Raw genomic sequence first — 17,520 nt, 5'->3', positions numbered from 1 at the left:
ATGACTGATAATAAAAGGCTCTAAAAAACCTCTTATCTGATAATCCTTTATTTATGGTAGAAATAACCAGTAGAGGACCTCTGTAGACTATGATTGTTAGCAACAACACAGAAGATAACAGCTTTGCAAAGCAGACCACTGTAAAACTTTATTAGGAGCCAGAGTGAAAACATTTGCTAAGTGAATGCTTTTGAAAAGGTTAATCAGTAGCTGGAATAATTGCACCATTTTGAAAGAACTCTGTCTGAAAAGCAGCCACATTGTATGCTGGAACTGAAAAAAAAAAATTGTTGTGATGGTAAAATGATGCATGTTGAAATACTAAATAAAATATTGTCAGATCCTTTAGCTCCCATTTTGGCCTTTATTAGAAATCACAGATTGCATGACTCTTCAATTTGCTGGCTAGTTGTAAAGGTGCAACTTGCTTATGCTCCACAAATTAGGTGACTTCCCATAGACACTGGGAATGATAAGGATAAGACAACAGAAAAAAAAGAGAAAGCAAAGAATATATACTAAAGAGCCATTTCAATCCCAACCGTTTTTCACTTTTAAAAAATTTTGGTCAACAAATAAAAAGCTAAGTTTTCCTTTAAGAATGCTGATTTTTGTTTCAAATGTCTGCAAAAGCAAGTACATAGTTTTCTTTCAGGGACAGCCTTACAGGTAAGCAGAATCTGTGGATATCAAAAGATGATAGAAAGGTGAACAAGATCCTCCGGGGGGCTTATCCTATTTCCTGCCTCCTTTAAAACGGACATTTTTAGAAGTCTTATTGTGGCTCAGCGAGTTAAGAACTTGACATAGGGTCAGTGAGGATGTGGGTTCAGTCTCTGGCTTTGCTCAGTGGGTTAAGGATCTGGCATTGCCACAAGCTGTGGTGTAGGTTACAGACGTAGCTTGGATCCAGTGTTGCTATGGCTGTGGTGCAAGCCTCAGCTGCAGCTTTCATTCAACCCCTAGCCTGGGAATCTCCATATGCTACAAGTTGTGGGCCCCCAAAAATAAATAAATAAATAAATAAAAAATAAAATAAAATTGGCACTTTTAGGATACCTTTGACTAAATATAAGAGAAGCAACTCTAAAGGGAAGAATATAAGAGAAGCAACTCTAAAGGGAAGATATAGAAACCACAAGAATTATGGGCTAATGGTCCATCAATTTCCTCATTTCACATATGGAAGAACAAAAGCCCAGAGAGTAAAAGTGAATTGCCCAAAATCCCTTCAAATGGACACGCGAGGGAGGATAACATAAGCTAAAGAAAGTTCTAGTCACTCCCAAGAACACAGCAAAAATTAATAATGCAATAGCTCCCATAAAATTATCTGATTAACTCATTTTTACCTTATAGGAGAAAAACATTCTTAAAGGTTAAAAGGCAAGACAAACAAGGCAAGACACCCACGTTTTGAAGATACTGGTTTGAAAGTAAACTTAGACACACACACATACATACTCACAATGCAGTCAAAGGAGAAGGGTAGAGTGACAAGGGAATAAAAAGGCACCAATCAGGAAAGAGAGATAATGGAAACAATCATTGTCAGTTTGACAATGTAGTCTAGCCTTCTGATTCATAATAGAGGGACAGGAGCTAGATGCATAAGTGTTTTGTCAGATAAGAAGAGAATCTTGATACTAATTTAATGATGCAAAGAAGAGTCTTAGGATAATATGCATAGGGCATATAGTAATTTCTCTATTTTACATTTGCAGTTCATTCATTCTCTTCCATTAGCCCTTTCTTTTTGGCCACCTTCATTAGATGATCACACTTTGATTTCTCACTTTTGCAGTTTATCTAAAAATATTAAAACCACACAAAACAAAACAAAACAATACTTTTTTCAAAGGTTTTTGATGAGGTAAGTTAAGGTCAATGTTTTCAGCTTTAATTCTGAATGTCCTTGTATTTATGAAGTGAAATCAGACACTTAATATACAATTTAAATGCAGCTTTGACTGACTAGAAAATGTTTTAAATCCCAAGAAGACACAGATCAAAGGACAATAAAAATGCATCCATATTTGATTTAATGATGCTTTGAATTAAAGTAAAAGAAACATATGTCAAAACCTTGATCCATTGATTATTCAAGTTCAGTTTAAGGATAACCTTCAGTAGCTTTATATGAATCCATACCCTAACATATAATACATAACAGAAACTACCTGTTTGTAATAAAAATATCTATATGTCTTCAAAGACATTCTAGGTTGCTAAGCAAAATTTTCTGTTGTGTTTATAGCTTTAACAGTATCTTTTTCTTCTCTGGGAGAGACTGTTACTTTCTTCCATTGACCTCTGGGGGCACTTCAGCAGAGGCCTATGCCATTGTCAAGTAACAACTGGAATTTCTCCTTCAATCTCTAGTTTTCTTTCATGGTACAATTCACTGAGCTGCCACAGTTCATCTTTACCACCCTCACCTCCATTCACATAACATATGGAAGATTGTTCTCATTGTATGCAATACTTTGACATTTACTTTCATCAATCTAGGGATTTCCACTCTCACTTCTATCCAGGGAATTCTTAAATAGTGACTCTCAACTATTGTTTGAACTTAAGATCCATGTTGCAGGATTTACATCTCCAAATGGTAGACCACCAGTCCTTTCCATATATACCCTTCTCAAAATACAGTTTCTGACTTTGCTTTTTCTGCTTATACTACAACCTCTGTCCCAGTCACTCACGCTTGAGCACTTCAGTCACCTTAGACTTCTTTCTCTGCCTGACCCTTCACACTTAATCAGTTTCCAAGAAGTCTTGATTCTACTGCCTCAACACCTTTGTGTCTATTTCCTCCTATTTGCTGTCTTTGCCTACAAAGACAGCAAATAGTTTAATGCTCTCACTGCTTTTTATCCAGGGTTACTCTAAAAACTTCTTAATTGATCTCTCATCACTTATTCCTCTTCAGACCATTAAATGCTAAATACACTGTTAAAGAAGAATTCTTTAGGGCAACCCTGATCAATCACCACTATGCTCAAAAATTTCAATACCTTCCTATTTATTGCCAGCCAACAGAGTATTAGTCACTGACAAATTAATCTGACATTTAAGGTCATTGATGATATGGTACCAATCACTATATCACCATATCAGAATCATTCATCTGCTATAATTCCTCTACATTCAATCTGTGCCCGATGAAACTAGTCTACTGACTTTTTGAAAATGATCTATGTTACCCTTTCATTTGCCTGTGCTTTCTCTCCCTCTCTGCACAGAGAAATACTAGTCATCCTCCAAGGTCCATCTCAAATTGACTTTTTCATAAAGTCATTTGTACCTACCTTTTTAAGCAATTCCAATGCACCAAAATTGTAATTCTAAAGGAATATTTTTAGAGGCAGCCTGGAGAAAACCTAGATCAACACTACAGGTTGATACAGACCATTCTGAAGTTCAGGAGAAGTAATTTTTTGAGTGCCATGTAGAAAAATACACTGCATAAATAATCATTCAGAGCTAAAGGGTAAGATCAACCAGGTTGGGCTACATCAGGTATGGCCAATACCTGGCAAACCTGCTACCCGTCCCCTTAATTATGTCCATGGTAGATGCAAAACAATCTTTTGCTCTTGTGACTCTAGTCTGGGGGATAATTAATCCTAGAAACATTAAACCAAGAGAAACATTACCAAAGAAACATTGTCAAGAGAAACATCAAAACAAGTAGCTATCTCTGGGCTGGATATTTTCTATCCCCTGCCTATCCATTTACCTATGAACTCCAATTGCATTTGGGCCTTCACTACTTTATGGAACATTTTTCTCAAGTTTGCACTATGCATCGTTTGTGCATTTCTCTTATTTTCCCCTAATGGACTATAAGATCTTTGAGAAAAAAAGACTATGTCTCAATCATCTCAGTCCTAGAATTTCTACATAAGAGGGAGTTAAGGTGGCAAACACCTCAGAAGAATGAGGATGGGGGAGGGGCTGTACTTTAGGAGGCTGCACTTACATATCATATGCACTATTTTACTCAGAGTATGTATATTTGCGGTGGCTTGGTAGGTGCTGGTGGAAGTCATGGAAGAGCACAAAAGCCCACTCAGACTTCCTTGTGCCACTTGAACTTTATCTTACTTCCTATTTCACTTTACTTACTCTATGGCACATATATCAGTAACTACAACTCTGTGTATAGACCTGCTTATCTCTGCTGTATTCCTAAATGGGAACTACTCACTTTCCTCTCCTCCCTCACTCCCTTGTTTTCTTCCTTTCTTCCTCCTTCTTTTGTTTCCTCTTTCTTCTGTTCCTTCCTTTCTTTCCTATCAAAAATGAAACAGATTCTTTGGCATTTGCCTAGCAAACCATAGTAGTTTGGGGATCAGACAAACTTGACTTAGTATTTCAGCTCTGTGAGCAGCTGTGTGCCTTTTCACAAATGACTTGACCTCTCTGTTCATCAGTGTTTTTAACTAAACCTTTGGTAGGAACATTTTTGCCTTAACACATAGAGTAGAGAAGGAGTGAGAGTATGTTAAGAAAAATAAGGCACCAAAGTAAAAATTGTGCTTATGTTTCCATTTGGGGTAGTGTGGATCCCTTCAACAGTTCTTTGAACTTATACATGTGGATGAGATTGATTGAAACCAGGAATATATTCACAACTTGAATACCCTCTATAATTTTGGTATAGTTTATGTACTTCGGCAATTTCCAATATAATTAGAAATTATTCTTTGTTCTTGAACGAATTAAGAACCCTTGTGCAATGAAATGGCGCAAATGCTCATTTCACTTATGTTAATATTTTCAGAAAGCCTCAGCACTATCTGTTTATGATTCTGGTAATATAGATGGATATTGTTTTGCTATCATTGCATCAGCTGTGAAACCACAGGATTTTACCATCCTAATGGGGCTTATCTCAATAAAGATTTAAGGAAATTATTTTGCTGTCATTTGGACATCCTATTATCACCTACTCAAAATTTGGCACTAGAATAATGTTTTATTTTTATTCATTTGCTTTTGGAATAAATATGAAATTTAGAACAGGTTTTCTACTAAAATGGTGATTGGCTAATTTTTTTTTCTTTTTCTTTTTTTTTTTTTTTTTAGCAGACTGTCCACATTTTATCTGCTGGTCAGGATTAATTTAAGTTCCTAGTTACTATCTATAAAATGCTACATGATGAAAATGCTTTCCCCAATAAGTATAGGTTTCTTTCTTTATGGGCATATTTTTTCCTAGATAATAATGAAACTGAATTGGTTCAAATATGTATAAGTCCAGAGATACAGTAGTCTTTAGGATTGAAGCTCCAGCTCCACTTTTTCTGAATTCCCTTATCTCTACTCTTATCTGGATGGTGCTGGCTGCATTTTCAGGCTGATATTGAAATGGCTATAGCAGTTCTGGGCCTCATATCCAGTCAAGGTAATGTTGAGAAGGAAGGTGGTATGCCTAGCTTTTTGTTTTAGTTTTTGTTTTTTTTTTTAATTTGCTTTTAAAGAGATCCAAGGTAAAAAGGCTTTTCATGACTCAGTCAAAGGTAGTAAGCAGGAATTGGAAAATGAAGTCATTTATAAATGAAGGACTTGCCATTTATTATTATCTCCCAAGAGAGGGAATCAATGACCCATTTTTGTATCCTGCTTAATATATATCAATACAAATAACTTCTTCTTTTTACCTAAATACTATCTTGATGTCTTTTAAGACTACATTTTCCTCATCTGTTTTTTTGACAAAGTGTTAGTGTCCCTGCAGTAAATCATAATATCCTCAAAGAAAATACTATAGTGTCTATGCGATGCTAAAGCAATTGATTTAAAATGTGAAGAAGAGAGAGAGGACAAGGTGGCGGAGGAGTAAGGGGACATGCTCGCGCTCTCCCACAAACACAACAAAAAAAAGCACATCTACAGAATAAATGACTTGCACAGAACAGCAACCAATCGCTGGCAGAAGAACCTAAACTCCAATAATGGCAAGAAGTTCGTGACATTACGGGGCAGAATGGGAGAAAAGAGGAGAGTGAGAGAAGGTGAATCCGAGCGGGACAGGCGCTCCTGAAAGGGAACTGCAGAGGAGAAAGGGATCCCAAACCCTGGAAAGTCACCTACACGGGGGAAAGATCAAACAAACCGGAAGAATCTCCAGATGCAGAGAAGAGTGTAGCAGTAAGTTGGAGTACGGAAAAGCCGATCAAGAACCGAACGGACCATCTGAACTATGGGCACAGTCACCAAAAATTGAGACGCCTGGGTGGGGGCTGGGCACCGAGACCTCGGCTCCAGAGGTTAGTCCCCAGGCTGGGGGGGCGGGGTGGAGAGGAAACTGCTTGGGAGGTCTAGAAACCATTTGACGGGGCAGAGACTGCCTGGGAGACTAGAAAACAAAGCTGTCGCAGAGGAAGGGAGCAATACTCTAGGGGCGGGGAAGTGGAAAGCCGCATCAGAGGGAACCTGGGAGAAGAGCCTGGTCTGCCCCCGTGCTGGGGAGGGGACAGAAGAAGTGGTGGGTCCCCACAGAATACCCACCATGCCGAGCAAGCTTACAGGCCCAGTAGCTAGCTGAAAGCTGTGCTTCCCAGTGCATCCCCTTCCCCAACCCCCACCACCCCCTACGCTCTCGCCCAACCTGGGGCTGCCTGCCATCCGGGAGGGCTGGCCTCAACAATTGCCTGAAGCCTACCACTGCAGGGGCTGTCCCTGCACAGGCCTGCTTGCCCTTTGGAGGGGCTACACTTCCGCAGAGCAGCACCAAACACCACCAGCCCCCGAGAAAAGGCCTGCAGCCCAGAAAAGCTAGAACAAGCCTAGCCAGGCCGTGAATAGATCTGCCTAATTCTTGGATGGTTTTTCTGAGTCGGACTGCCCCGGGGAGGAGCCTCTTCGGTTTCCAGTGGCCCTGCTACCCGCCCAAGCCCCTAGGGGGTGCCCCACACCTGCAGAATATCTGCTCAGCACCACCAGCCCCCTAGAAGAGCCCCTGCAGCCCAGAAAAGCTGCAACAAGCTTGGCCAGACTGTGAAAAGATCTGCCTACATTCTCAGGCCATCCTTCTGAGTTGGGCTGCCCTAGGGAAGAGCCTCTTAAGTTCTCAGTGACCCAGACAGCTGTTCCAGCCCCCAGGGGGTGCTGCACTCCTGAGGAACAGCTGCCCAACACCACCTACCCCCTGCACGAACCCCACAGCCTAAAAACACCAGACCAAGTTCTGCCCGACCGAGTAAAATCTGCTACCATCGTGGTGTGGACCTCCCAGTCCTGTCTGCCCTCAGGAAGTCCTCCTTTGCTTCAAAGAAACACTGTTAGCCCCATCAACACTCCAGAAAAGCCACACTGCCTCAAAAAAGATTGACCAACAACGCCAGCCCTCAGGAAATATTCCACGGCAGTGACAAGGCAAACACTGCCCGATCACGGAGAGTACAACTCCACCAGGAGAAAGAAAACAACAAGCAAGATGAAGAAGCTGAGAATCCACCCCCAGTCAAACCAACAGGAGAACTCACCTAAAACAGTCAACAATGAAACAGATCTCTGCAGTCTGACAGACCTGGAGTTCAAAAGAGAAATAGTGAAAATACTGAAGGAATTCAGAGAAGATAGGAACAGTAACGCAGATACCCTCAGAAAGGAACTGGAAAATATAAGGAGGAGCCAAGAAAAACTAGAACATTCATTTGCAGAGATGCAAACTGAACTAGGGGCAGTAAAAACTAGAATGAATAATGCAGAAGAACGAATCAGTGATATGGAAGATAGAATAATGGAAATCACCCAATCAGGCAGCAGACAGAAAACTGAATCAAAAAACTGGAAAGCAATATAAGAGACCTATGGGATAATATAAAGCAGGCCAATCTACGCATAATAGGAATTCCAGAAGGAGTAGAAAAAGATAAGGGGATGGAAAATGTATTTGAAGAAATTATCGCTGGAAACTTCCCAAATCTAAAGGACACTGGGTTCAAGATACAAGAAGCACAGAGGGCCCCAAACAAACTGAACCCAAACAGACCCACACCAAGACACATCATAATAAAAATGGGAAAAGTTAGTGATAAAGAGAGGATCCTAAAGGCAGCAAGAGAAAAGCAGAATGTTACCTACAAGGGAACCCCCATAAGAATATCAGCTGACTTCTCTACAGAAACACTACAGGCCAGGAGGGAATGGCAAGAGATATTTAAAGTGCTACAAGGAAAAAATATGCAACCTAGAATACTCTATCCAGCAAGAATATCATTTAAAATAGAAGGAGAAGTAAAATTTTTGTCCAACAAAAAAAAGCTAAAAGAATACTGCAACACAAAACCCAGGGTAAAGGAAATGTGGAAAGGGCTTCTCTAAACCAAAAAGAAAGGAAGGAAAGGGAAGAAAAAAGAAAAGAAAAAAAAAACAAGAAGAGGAAGAACTAGGACTGAGGAAACCGCAATCAGAGAGCAGTCACTCAAATAAGCCAGCATACAGATTTAATCATGAACAGGCCTCAAACAAAATAAAATTAAAAAGAAAAAAATAAAAAAGAGCCATTAAAACGATAAAATGTGGGCAAGGGATGTTAGGAAGTAATAAACCTTTTTGTTTGTTTGTTTGATGTTTCTCTTCTTAATTTTAATATAGTAATGACGTGTTTGAACTTACAGGACCATCAGGCTAAAACACACAATAATGGGAAGGGGTTAGCATACTTAAAAAACAGGGCAACCACAAGCCAAAAACAAATATTGCATTTGCAAAAAATGAAAAAAATTTACACTCAAGCAGACAATAACAGGAGACCATCCAAACAAAAAAAAAAAAAGAAAAAAAAGAAAGAAAGGAAGAATGGAGAACCATAGAATCAACTGGAACACGAGGTTCAAATGGCAATAAATAATCATCTATCAATTACCACCTTTAATGTCAATGGACTGAATGCCCCAATCAAAAGACACAGAGTGACTGAGTGGATAAAAAGGCAAAAACCTTCAATAGGCTGCCTACAAGAAACTCACCTTAGGACAAAAGATACATATAGATTGAAAGTGAAAGGGTGGGGAAAAATATTTCACGCCAATAGACATGACAGAAAAGCAGGAGTCGCAACGCTCATATCAGACAAAATAGACTTTAAAACAAAAGACATAAAGAAAGACAAAGAAGGACACTACTTAATGATTAAGGGATCCATCCAAGGAGAGGATGTTACTATCGTCAACATAGATGCCCCAAATACAGGAGCACCCAGATACATACAACAAATATTAGCAGACATAAAGGGAGATATTGATGAGAACACAATCATAGTAGGAGACCTTAATACCCCCCTCACATCAATGGACAGATCCTCTAGACAGAAAACCAATGAAGCAACAGAGATCCTAAAGGAAACAACAGAAAAGTTAGACTTCATTGATATCTTCAGGACACTACATCCAAAAAAAGCAGAATACACATTCTTCTCAAATGCTCATGGAACATTCTCAAGAATCGACCACATCTTGGGACACAAAGCTAATCTCAATAAATTTAGGAGCATAGAAATTGTCTTAAGTATCTTCTCTGACCACAATGCCATGAAATTAGAAATCAACCATGGGAAAAGGAAAGAGAAAAAACCTACTACATGGAGACTAAACAACATGCTACTCAAAAACCAATGGGTCAATGAGGAAATCAAGAAGGAAATTAAAAACTACCTTGAAACAAATGATAATGAAGACACAACCTCTCAAAATCTATGGGATGCTTCGAGAGCAGTGCTCAGAGGGAAATTTATAGCAATACGGGCCTTTCTCAAAAAAGAAGAAAGATCCCAAATGGACAACTTAACCCTTCACCTAAATGAATTGGAAAAAGAAGAACAAAAAAGGCCTAAAGTCAGCAGAAGGAAGGAAATGATAAAGATCAAAGAAGAAATCAATAAAATAGAGACTCAAAAAACAATAGAGAAAATTAATAAAACTAAGAGCTGGTTCTTTGAAAAGGTGAACAAAATGGACAAACCCCTGGCCAGACCCACTAAAAAGAGGAGAGAAAGAACCCACATAACCAAAATTAGAAATGAAAAAGGAGAAATCACAACGGATACAGCAGAAATACAAAAAAACATAAGAGAATACTATGAACAACTATATGGCAACAAGTTTGACAATCTGGAAGAAATGGACAATTTTCTAGAATCTTACAGCCTGCCAAAACTGAATCAAGTAGAAACTCACCAACTGAACAGACCGATCACTAGAAATGAAATTGAAGAGGTCATAAAATCACTCCCTACAAATAAAAGTCCAGGACCACATGGCTTCACAGGTGAATTCTATCAAACATATAAAGAGGAATTGGTGCCCATCCTCCTTAAACTCTTTCAAAAGGTTGAAGAAGAAGGAATCCTCCCAAAGACATTCTATGATGCCACCATCCCCCTCATTCCAAAACCAGACAGAGATACCACCAAAAAAGAAAACTATCGCCCAATATCTTTGATGAATATAGATGCAAAAATTCTCAACAAAATCTTAGCCAACCGAATCCAACAACATATCAAAAAAATTATACACCATGACCAGGTTGGGATCATCCCAGGTTCACAAGGATGGTTCAACATACGCAAATCAATCAGCATCATACACCACATTAACAAAAAAAAATCAAAAATCATATGATCATCTCAATAGACGCAGAAAAAGCATTTGACAAAGTCCAACATCCATTCATGATCAAGACCCTCGCCAAAGTGGGTATAGAGGGAACATTCCTGAACATAATCAAAGCCATTTATGATAAACCCACAGCAAATATAATCCTCAATGGGGAGAAACTGAAAGCCTTCTCACTCAAATCTGGAACAAGACAGGGATGCCCACTCTCACCACTGCTCTTCAACATAGTTTTGGACGTCCTAGCCACAGCAATTAGACAAAGAAAAGAAATAAAAGGCATCCATATAGGAAGAGAAGAGATCAAACTGTCACTCTATGCAGATGACATGATACTATACATAGAAAACCCTAAGGACTCAACCCCAAAACTACTTGAACTGATTCATAAATTCAGCAAAGTAGCAGGCTATAAGATGAACATTCAGAAGTCAGTTGCATTTCTGTATACCAGCAAAGAAATATTAGAAAAGGAATACAAAAATACGATACCTTTTAAAATTGCACCTCACAAAATCAAATACCTCAGAATACACCTGACCAAGGAGGTAAAGGACCTATATGCCGAGAACTATAAAAATTTCATCAAAGAAATCAAAGAAGATGTAAAGAAATGGAAAGATATTCCATGTTCCTGGATTGGGAAAATCAATATTGTAAAAACGGCCATACTACCCAAAGCAATCTACAGATTCAATGCAATCCCTATCAAATTGCCCATGACATTTTTCACAGAACTAGAACAAACAATCCAAACATTTAGATGGAACCACAAAAGACCCAGAATCGCCAAAGCAATCCTGAGAAACAAAAACCAAGCAGGAGGCATAACTCTCCCAGACTTCAAGAAATACTACAAAGCCACAGTCATCAAAACAGTGTGGTACTGGTACCAAAACAGACAGACAGACCAATGGAACACAAGAGAGAACCCGGAAATAAACCCTGACACCTATGGTCCATTAATCTTTGACAAGGGAGGCAAGGACATCAAATGGGAAAAAGAAAGTCTATTCAGCAAGCATTGCTGGGGAAACCTGGACAGCTGCATGCAAAGCAATGAAACGAGAACACACCCTCACACCATTCACAAAAATACACTCCAAATGGCTGAAAGACTTAAATATACGACAGGACACCATCAAACTCCTAGAAGAAAACATAGGCAAAACACTCTCTGTCATCAACATCATGAATATTTTCTCAGGTCCATCTCCCAAAGCAATAGAAATCAGAGCAAAAATAAACCCATGGGACCTCATCAAACTGAAAAGCTTTTGCACAGCAAAGGAAACCCAAAAGGAAACAAAAAGACAACTTACAGAATGGGAGAAAATAGTGTCAAATGATGCAACCGACAAGGGCTTAATCTCTAGAATATATAAACAACTTATACAACCCAACAGCAAAAAAGCCAATCAATCAATGGAAAAATGGGCAAAAGACCTGAATAGACATTTCTCCAAAGAAGATATACAGATGGCCAACAAACACATGAAAAAATGCTCAACATCGCTGGTTATAAGAGAAATGCAAATCAAAACTACCATGAGATACCACCTCACACCAGTCAGAATGGCCATCATTAATAAATCCACAAATAACAAGTGCTGGAGGGGCTGTGGAGAAAAGGGAACCCTCCTGCACTGTTGGTGGGAATGCAAACTGGTACAGCCACTATGGAGAACAGTTTGGAGATACCTTAGAAATCTATCCATAGAACTTCCATATGACCCTGCAATCCTACTCTTGGGCATCTATCTGGACAAAACTCTACTTCAAAGAGACACGTGCACCCGCATGTTCATTGCAGCACTCTTCACAATAGCCAGGACATGGAAACAACCCAAATGTCCATCGACAGAGGATTGGATTCGGAAGAAGTGGTATATATACACAATGGAATACTACTCAGCCATAAAAAAGAATGACATAATGCCATTTGCAGCAACATGGATGGAGCTGGAGACTCTCATCCTGAGTGAAATGAGCCAGAAAGACAAAGACAAATGCCATATACTATCACTTATAACTGGAATCTAATATCCAGCACAAATGAACATCCCCTCAGAAAAGAAAATCATGGACTTGGAGAAGAGACTTGTGGCTGCCTGATGGGAGGGGGAGGGAGTGGGAGGGAACGGGAGCTTGGGCTTATCAGACACAATTTAGGATAGATTTACAAGGAGATCCTGCTGAATAGCATTGAGAACTTTGTCTAGATACTCATGTTGCAACAGAAGAAAGGCTGGGGGAAAATGTAATTGTAATGTATACATGTAAGGATAACCTGACTCCCTTACTGTACAGTGGAAAAATAAAAAAAATAAATAAATTAAAAAATAAAATGTGAAAAAAAATAATTATGTATCTTATGCCATGTAAACAGATGATTTTTAATATTTACATATTTATTTTCTTAGTGAAAGACTATATTCCTTTTGTTGTAGTTCATCGTTTCCCTCCATTTACCCAAACATTACCCTTTTGTGTAGATTAAAGAATCAGATATATATTTTAGAATCTTTATGCCGCCACTTACTATCATGGATACATTGAACAAATTAAACTTTCTGAGCTTCAGTTTTCTCACCTATAAGATGGACATAATCATTCTTATCTCTTAGCTTTTTTGGCATTCTTTAAATGTTTCTTTACTTGAATCCTTCATATTTTTCTTTACCCTTTCCCACTTTTCCTTAAACATAATACTGATAACTAAAGTAGTATTTGCTAGAGCCATAAGTACTCAAGAATGTGTATCGCTAGTCTTTCAGGAGTTCCCTGGTGGCTCAGCAGGTTAAGGATCCAGCATTGACACTGTTGTGGCCCTGGTTACAGCTGTGGCATGGGTTGGATCCCTGCTTTGGCCAAAAAAAAATGTATATCTCTAGGCTTTCCAATGCATCCTAAGATATTTCCTTTTCCATTTCTGTATGAATTAATCTCTCATTATAAACTCATCTACCAACCAGGCCCTTTAAATAAGAAGTTGGAACTTTCTAGAACTTTCCTTTTCATTTGCCTTATATGCTTAAAAAATATACTCTTCTTACAGTTTTCTATTTGACTGATAAAACACATCTCCCTATCAATTTAGATTTCTAGGCTCTTCCCAAAACAATTTTATTTTTTCATATACTCCGAATAACTGGGAAAATTTTGACTTTCTCTTTCTCATTTACCTTCCAGTCTTTGAGGAAACAAGATGTTAACATAACAGTTTGGCTATTTTCACAATGAAAATAAAAATTCCTGCTAATACATAAAAAAGAATATTGAGTTCCCATTGTGACTCAGTGGTAGCAAACCTGACTAGTATCCATGAGGACGTGTGTTCAATCCCTGGCCCCACTCAGTGGGTTAAGGATCTGGCATTGCCATGAGCTGTGGTGTAGGTCACAGATGTGGCTGGGACCCCACATTGCTGTGGCTGTGGTGTAGGCTGGCAGATGCAGTTCTGATTCGGCCTCTAGCCTTGGAACTTCCATATGCCATGGGTGTGGCCCTAAAAAGACATAAAAATTAAAAAAGAATAAAATTTTGCTATTTGCAGAAACATGGATGGACCAAGAGAATATTGTACTAAGTGAAGTAAGTCAGAGAAAGACAAATGTTATATGATATCATTTATATGTGGATTATAAAAATAAAGACAAATGCATCTATATGCAAAATGAAGTGAACTCATAGACATAGAAAACAAACTTATGGTCACTAAGGGGAAAATAGGGGAAGGGGAGGCATAAATTAGGAGTATGAGGTTAACAGATAAAGACTTACTGTTATATAGTAGGGAAATATTTTCAGTATCTTGTAATACCCTATATCAGAAAGTAATCCAAAAAAATATGTAACTAAATCACTTTGCTCTACACATGAAACTAACACAATATTATAAATGAACTATACTTCAATTTAAAGAAAATTCCTGCTGATAAACTGTACTTATTACCTTCATCCAAGTTTCAAGCTAGAGTCGGCCAGAGAGGCAACCAACAGATTGTATTGCTGTGTTATACAAATGTCCTTTAATTTAGAACTGATTCGACAGAAAAATATTTGAAATTAATTTTCAACATATAAATAAGTTGCAACACAGCAGAATTATAATTGTTAAGGTAATATTGATGTTAAGAAACGCATTTTTTTAAATGACTAGAAGTGGTGAATTACACATCATTTCAGGAATGCTATAATGAAGCTTCACTATATTTACTTAGAAGAGTATTATTAGCATAGCAATTTTGGAAGATTAATATTCTGCTAAATTATCTCAAAGGTTTCAGATAACTCTTCTAATTTTATGGGAAATTGTTACCAAAATTACATCTCTTATGAAAAACACATATTAATGCACAAGACAAGATAAATACATTTTAATAAATAAGCATTATATTACAAAGGAGTTATATCTTATTTGAACCTGATATAATGAGTAATGGAGCATTTCAACTTGATACAGTGAGTAATGAAAACTTTCAACAACACTGATGATTCACTATGTCATTAAAACATACTGAAATTTTAAAAGAGAAACATTTAAATCATCACAGACATCCATTCAGAATCTGCAAGAATAAAGCCTGAATTATTTTCCATGCTCTGGCAGAGCAGGAGACAGAAGCTGCCTGCACAAGTTGTTCAGTAGAATGCTAAAAGGAAAAGAGAGTTTGAATAATTTATTTCCCCTGTAGTTGCCCAATGCTGTACTACAAAATGGTATACCTGATGAAACTAACCCATTGTAACTTGACATCTTAATGGTCTAGCGTTAATTTTGACTAGACTTTGTAGTATCATTTATTTTTCATTATCTCTGTAGATTTGCACTGACTTTGTAAGACTGTTAACAACTGAATGTAAAATTGAAGTTATAAATCAAGAATGAAAATGGGAAAATCAACTTTACTATAAAATAACAGTGTATCATTTTCATTTCAATAATAGGGTCGACTAAGAAAAACTCTTTGTTGGTCATCATCAGAAACATTTTTTCCACTTTCAAGAATTATTTCTAATATCCTCCTGCTTTTTCTATAGGGATTTTTGTGCTTTTTTCCCCCTTAACATATATGTGATATCTAATTCAATGTTGCTGATGGCTGTGTTTTGTAGTGGGTAATGTTAGATTGCAAAATTAGAGCACTACTAATATCATCCAGTTTCTTTTTGAATCATCTTCTAGAACCACAGTTGAGCAAAATACATGACACTCTCATGATCAGTGGGTTCAGGGAAAGTAAATTATATGTCTTAAGATGGCAAATATTAATTGCCTAGGTCTTTTTTTTTTAACTTTCTCAAGATTCAAAGAAAGGATATGTCAGCTTTCAGAGTTGATACAATTTTCAGCTGGAAAATCTCTTTACAAGAAAATATTCCAACTATAAATTGATTATCAAAAACTAGCAGCTTTGGCACTCCAATGAAATACAACCCCATATAAAAAGTTTCATTTCTGGAATTTTACAACCAATGTAATTATGTCCATTTTACAGTTGCCAGTCCAGCTCAATGATTTCATCTGTCGCTTGGAATCTGTCAGACTCTCATAGACATACCATATAACACCCAATGTGGAGGTCACTAAGTTGTGCAGATGGAAACCAATATGACTTAAACAGCATTGATGAAAATGTAGCAGCTGTCAAAAAGAGACAATGAGTTTCTCATGAGATCAAAAAATAAGAATATAAGATTAGAAAACATAGTTAACATTCAAGATTTTGAAAGATAGTTGTCTGGGGGCACACTTAAAGGAATATTGCTGTTATGTTGTTTTTCTTTAACTGGTATATTTTTATTCTATCTCATGTTTCTCAGTTTACTAACTTTAATTTTCATATTTTTGGTCTTACAGTATAATGATTCCTCCATACTTCTTAATGATTCTGTAGCAATGACTCTCAAAAATATTTTAAAATTTATTTTGTGCTATTATCTTCAGACACCAAAATGGTGTACACAAATTTCTTAGTGCAAGGCCTATCAATAATTACTAGTTGTTATACTGATTAGTTTTTAGTGTGATCAATAATTCTTTCAAAAGCCAATCAGCCTCACTAGCTTGAACCTATTACTTGTGTCAATGCTATTCTTTCCTAAAGCTATTTGTCACAACCCTACTAATAAGAATTGAAAATCCTAATTTTTATGTAAATACACTTTATTTATATGGAAATGACCATTTACAAGAGCTATTCAACTTCAAGTAGCATTGTTTAGAGTACTTATTTAAACTTCATTTATGTATCCCTTTCAAACATGAACGAGAAGTTGAAAAAACTATGTCTTAAAAATAATGCTCTCTTGAATGTGTTGCAATATCAACCCAGGACCAAAAAGGACAACTTCAGTAAATTAGGTACCACTTCACACAAGTCAGAAATAACAAATGCTGGAGAAGGTGTGGAGAAAATGGAACCCTCCTACACTGTTGGTCAGAATGTAAATTGGTACAACCACTATGGAAAACAGTATGGGGGTACTTCAGAAAACTAAATATAGAACTACCACATGAACCAGCAATCCCATATTCCTGGGCATATATCTGGACAAAACTATAACTCAAAAGACACACAGGGGTATGTTCATAGCAGCACTATTCACAACAGCCAAGACATGGAAACAAACTAAATGTCCATCAACATATGAATGGATTAAGAAGATGTGGTACATATACATGATGGAATACTACTCAGCCATAAAAAAAGAAAAAATAATGCCATTTGCAGCAACATGTATGGAACTAGCTGAGTGAAGTCAGTCAGAAAGAGAAAGAAAAATACCATATGATATCACTTATATCTGGAATCTAATATATGGCACAAAAAAACCCTATCTACAGAAAAGAAACATACTCATGAACATAGAGAACAGACTTGTG

This window comes from Phacochoerus africanus, chromosome X (assembly GCF_016906955.1).
Source record: "Phacochoerus africanus isolate WHEZ1 chromosome X, ROS_Pafr_v1, whole genome shotgun sequence".
Lineage (NCBI taxonomy): Eukaryota > Metazoa > Chordata > Mammalia > Artiodactyla > Suidae > Phacochoerus > Phacochoerus africanus.
This window is presented reverse-complemented; position numbering follows the sequence as displayed.